This window comes from Saccostrea cucullata, unplaced genomic scaffold, assembly GCF_032062105.1.
Source record: "Saccostrea cucullata isolate Sc308-1 unplaced genomic scaffold, CSIRO_AGI_Scuc_v1 ctg10175, whole genome shotgun sequence".
NCBI lineage: Eukaryota > Metazoa > Mollusca > Bivalvia > Ostreida > Ostreidae > Saccostrea > Saccostrea cuccullata.
The window spans coordinates 17,501-23,127 of record NW_026923953.1 but is presented as its reverse complement, the minus strand read 5'-3'; the positions used below and the strand labels follow the sequence as shown (position 1 = coordinate 23,127).

The 5,627-nt window shown below is 35.0% G+C and overlaps 2 long non-coding RNA genes across 2 annotated transcripts in view; one reads left to right on the top strand and one right to left on the bottom strand.

The window, feature by feature from the left end:
• Positions 1 to 405: 405 nt before the first annotated feature.
• Positions 406 to 943, bottom strand: LOC134265328 (uncharacterized). Its single transcript, XR_009991735.1, has 3 exons — positions 858 to 943; positions 659 to 738; positions 406 to 537 (listed from the first exon to the last, which is right to left on the bottom strand). It is a non-coding gene; the product is annotated as an uncharacterized LOC134265328 (long non-coding RNA).
• A 1,277-nt stretch (positions 944 to 2,220) lies between these two features.
• The window catches only part of LOC134265327 (uncharacterized), an 11,002-nt gene continuing 7,595 nt past the window's right edge, over positions 2,221 to 5,627 (top strand). The window contains exons 1-2 of the long non-coding RNA XR_009991734.1: positions 2,221 to 2,305; positions 3,549 to 3,620. This is a non-coding gene — a long non-coding RNA (uncharacterized LOC134265327). The remainder of the gene's footprint in view (positions 2,306 to 3,548; positions 3,621 to 5,627) is intronic.

Below are 5,627 nucleotides of genomic sequence, written 5' to 3'. Positions count from 1 at the left end.
ACCTGTACAGATTCCTTGATCAGTGGCCGTTCCATCAATGAAACGTTCAAAGTCTTTCGCATCATTAACACAATAAAAAATATTTTTAATCCTACTTAAAATGAAAATTTAAACAGATATAAATATAAACAATGAAATGTCTTTTTTTTTGTTTGTTATTACTGGAATGAACGCTCGCATCTATTGCAGAAAAAATTAACATAACCCGCTTACGCGGGTTATGTATTTTTTCTGCAACAGCTGCTTCCGTTCATTTCAGTGCATAGGGAAAAGTGGCTCGCATGATTTTCATGCGATTGCCTTTTCGCATGAATTTCGTGCGAAAATCATATATCATGCGATATTCATATACAAGAGAAAAAAAGCAATGAACAAAGAAATTGAACATTTCAATATTTAGGTTTTCTGCCACATTGAGTAATAAAAATTGCCAGTCTCTGATATCATATTGCCTGGATGTTCCTAGGTAATCCATTGACTTTAATGATAGCTGTGTTTACAAGCAATTTTTCAGTTTGTCTTTTTCAGTCTTGTATCCTGACAAGCGTTTCCCACAAAGAAAGTTTGATTATTACACAGTCTGTGTATTTTGTTGTGACACATGTTTAGAGACTTGTAATGACAGTCAGTTAAAATAAAATAACTTTAAATTACTTACTCAAAATTTAGTAAACCTTCAAATAAATGTCACTAAGCATAAACAGACCATTCGATTCACCTGGCTGCGTTACGCAGAACCTGAAATGAAAACGAAATCCGAATTTACTCTGAAAGATTTCGTTGCAAGTTGAATATCATTAAAATGTGCATTATAAAAACAAAATATGACAAACAATTAACAAAGCATACATATTTACCATTGTTTTAAGGAAATAGATCACAATCAGCCAAAAGGAAAGTCTGGAACAAACCATAGAAAGGAGCTCTCGCTGACTCGGTTTTTAGCTCACCTGAGCCAAAGGCTCAAGTGAGCTTTTCTGATCACAATTTGTCCGTTGTCTGTTGTCGTCGTTGTTGTCGTCGTTGTCGTTGTCGTCGTCGTTGTCGTTGTAAACTTTTCACATTTTCATCTTCTTCTCAAGAACCACTGGGCCAATTTCAACCAAACCTGCCAGAAAACATTCTTGGGTAAAGGGGTTTCAAGTTTGTTAAAATGAAGGGCTACGCCCTCATTCAAGGGGTGATAATTAGGAAATAATGAAAATTTGGTGGTATCTTTTAAAAAATCTTCTTCTCAGGAACCGCTGTGCAAGGAAAGATGAGTTTATGGGGAAACATCCTAAGGTAGTGTAGATTTAAGTTTGTTCAAATCATGACCCCCGGGTGTAGAGCGGGGCCACAATGGCCGACCAAATTTTTACATAGAAATATATAGGAAAATTCTTTAAAAATCTTTTTCTCAAGAATTACAAAGCCATATTTGATCATATTTATATGGAAGCATCCTCATGTAGTGTAGATTCAAGTTTGTTCAAATCATGACCCCCGGGGGTAGGGCGGGGCCACATTGGCCGACCAAAGTTTTACATAGAAATATATAGGAAAATTCTTTTAAAATCTTCTTCTCAAGAATAACAAAGCCATAATTGATCATACTTATATTGAAACATCCTCAAGTGGTGTAGATTTTAGTTTATTCAAATCATGACCCCCAGGGGTAGAGCGGGGCACAAAATGGCCGACCAAAGTTTTACATAGAAATATATAGGAACATTCTTTAAATATTTTCTTCTCAAGAATAACGAAACCATAATTGATCATATTTATATGGAAGCATCCTCAGGTAGTGTAGATTCAAGTTTGTTCAAATCATGACCCCCTGGGGTAGGGCGGGGCCACAATGGCCACTCAAAGTTTTACATAGACATATAATAGAAAATTCTTGAAAAATCATCTTATCAAGAATAGCAAAGCCATGATTGGCCATGGGACTACTTTTGGATATAAACTATTCAATAATAAACCAATTTCTACTTTTTCCAAGCCACAGTGCTCAGGTGAGCGATGTGGCCCATGGGCCTCTTGTTTTTTCTGTAACAGGAATCGCAAATGGAACCTGGCTATTCAGTTTCGTATTCATCAAAGAATCGGGAAATACCTTAATTTTATAATTTTCATCGTTCAGATTTTTATCGTGAAAATGTATCTCCGCTTCAAAGACGAAAGCTGATGACTAAGTGATTTAAATTTACTTGATGAAACCAAAGCTAGTTTTTTTATGGAATGCCGAACGTCACAAATTACGTCATCATGCGGATTAGAAACAGACTAGAAAGAGCAAAATATTTTCAACTGCATATTTGCTGTAAGTTTGTAAGATTTTCAACTTCTTTTTATACCAGATATATGTAATAACTTTATTTGGGAATATTTGTTGACAGCTTAATAATAACAGATTCAAGTAAATCTAACATTATCTATGGTATATGTTGAAACTGAAAGATGGGCCTGGTACAGGTTCTCTGCTTATCTTACATTATTATTGAAAAGGCCTAGTGAACTAGGGTAGGCCTAATGTTTTGATTTGTTTTTAGATAATGTTGCACCTGGATGTGGTATATAAACTGCAGCAAGCAAATAACACACATAGTGGCGAATCCAAGGGGGGGGGGGGGGTAGCGGAATTGTAGATTGTATGTTTTATCGAGTATCGTTATAATGATAAATGTCTTATGGAACGGGTCACTCAGGGCTTGTCCCGAGACACAGTTAATTATTCTAAGGGTTGCAACCCTCCCTTTGGCTTTGCAAAAAAAAAAAATAATAAGAAAGTTCAAAATTTTTGTTTGTGTTTTTACCAGAGAAAATAATGAGTGAAAAGCTAAAGTTGTAATGTATAAAGAAATTTGGTCGTCAATGCAAAATGCCCCCTCCCCCTTTTTACAAATACAAATACAAATATTTTTTTGGCATAAACACAATTACCTTAATTGGAAACGTAGTACTGAGATATATTTTCCTTTCTTTTTCAAAAACTGTTCTGGTAATCCATACAAATACTAGTACTTTTTCGCAGGTTTATGAACCTCCTACTTAAAAAAAACCATGCTCCACCCGGTATCATATTGAGTTATTTAACTACATGTACGTGTAAAATATTTTTTTTTCCTCTTCAAACCCCGTGGTAACCGGTTTGTTCGCCCGATCTACCTGTTCCCAGGAGTCCGTTCGCACAGAGTCCGTTCACCCGAAATATTTTTCGCCCGATATCTACATTATATTACGGCGAACAAACCCTGTGCGAACAAGTTTTAGGGCGAGCGGACTCTGGGCAAATGAGAAAATAGGGCGAACGGGAAATCGGGCAAACAATTTTAAGGGCGAATGAACGTGGAACCTACCCCCCCCCCTTTGAAAACTCTTTCAACCCTCAACAAACAAATACCCCTCTATCCTGTCCATAAGATATATGCAGATATAAAGAGGCTTATATTTACATCTAGAATGCAAGACTGAAATTCCCAAAATGAGTTGTACTAAACATATATTTACAAACTATTTATTAAAATCAAAAAATATTTATTGAATGTTGTATTCTATACTTGCAGGTATTTGCATGGCACTCCATTATACCACACTGATGGCTTCTCCAAGATTATGAATATGATACATGTAAACAGGTAAAAAAATCTAAGAGAGAAATATTTGTTGCAGAGCCTGAGGTGCTGTAAACCATCTTTTATTCGCGGCAACTTTATTTCACGATTTAACAGGGATAAACTAGTTCGCGACCTCTAATTTTCACGATCAAGCCTTTATACATTTGTTTTTCATAGACAAATATACTTTTAGGACCGGTTCGTGGGGAGAAATATTCGCGATGACAAAGCTCTTGCAAAAATTTCTCACACGCAAATAAAAGTTGGTTTATAGAATTCATTGTTTTATAAAAAGGATATTGTTATTAAATGTATAAAAATTTTATTATACATGTAGCAAAACCTTAACCATTCAGCTTATTTTTGCTTATCTTGCATTTCTAATATTGTGTAGACTTTTCCTCTTCCTCGTGCGTATCTTTTTTCCACTTTTCCAGTAATTGGTTTTGTATTTCCCCACTCGAATTTTTCTTTTTTTTCTTCCTCCATTTCAATATCAATGTTTTGGAAAAAAGATACGCACGAAGAAGTGGAAAAGTCTACACAAATTTGGACCAAGAAAAGGGAATTTTATGATCACTATAAAGAAAACTATGGAACCGTTGACTTGGACAGAAACCAGAAACCGAAAAAAAAGCAAACCATTGAAATCAAACCAGAGTCAAGAACAAACATACTGTAAAACGTATGCCGAAAGTGTGAGTAATAACACCATTCGACATGGGAAATTTTCAAGCAAAAATGGAGACCGTCCCCAACTTCTGTTGTCCAAAGTTACCATAAGAATTCTAATTTCAATCAAAATCAAAGGAACCAAGGACTACAGGAACCGAGAATTCAGCAAGAATTTCCCCACAACAATAAGGCAAACTACAAACGCAAGAACAACAACAATAACAACAGCAACAAAAAGAACAACCAAGGTAAGCCTTTTTTTGTGGAAGGGCAAAATTCAGAAATATCGATGGAAAAGCTGGGCGTAAAAAAAGTGGACCCAAAAATCATTAATATTTCAAGTAAAACGTTTACTCAAGAGGAAAAAGAATTATTAGAAAAGGGCTTTAAATTTACACCAACACCCAACCCCGACAATCAAAACCTAGAAAAGTATATAAATGAATTCTGTAGAAAACTGCGTTTAAGAGAATTTTTTGGACGGGTTGATAAAAATGACGATTGTATTGTGAGAAATAAAAAAGGGACGACAATACAAAAAGGACGTAACAAGGATTTAGATGACTATATAGATGTTCTGAAGTCTACAAAATCATCTTTGCTAAACAAAAATCCTGTGAAAAACAATTTGAGTGTAAATCATGAAAAGCTTTACAGGAATTACAAAAAAGAAACGGAAATTATCTTCAAGGAAGCGGACAAGGGAGGAACAATAGTTTGTATGGACAAAACATTCTATAAATCCCTAGTTCTTCAACAACTGAGTGATGATAATTTCTACATCAAATTGTCTGATAATCCTGACAAAACAATCATGAGACAGCTCAAACAATTATGCAAAAAACATCAAAATTTATTTGAAAAAAGGATGAGCTTGACTATTTAATAAACTTTGAAATGAAAACCAGCAACTTTTATGGCCTACCTAAAATACATAAAAGTAGTGATATTAAAACAGCCATAGAGGAACAGAACGGAACATACATTACTACTCAAGAACCAACAGATCTGTAACTTCGACCGATTGTGGTTGGTCCTGCGTGTCCCAGTCATAGACTGAGTAATTTTATAGATATACTCTTGAAGGATCTGTGTGAAAAAGTCCCGAGCTACATACGAGATAGCATGGATTTTTTTAACAAAATTCCCGAAAACATGGAGCCAGATACACTACTTTTAACCTTTGATGTGAAGAGTCTATATACTAATATTCCACATGATCTTGGAATAGAAGCCATAAAATTTTGGATTGAAAAGTACCCAGAGTTAATTCCAAGAAACATTTCTTCGGAATTTATCCTGACTCAGTTAGAATTATACTGGAAAACAACACATTTCATTTTGATGGAGATT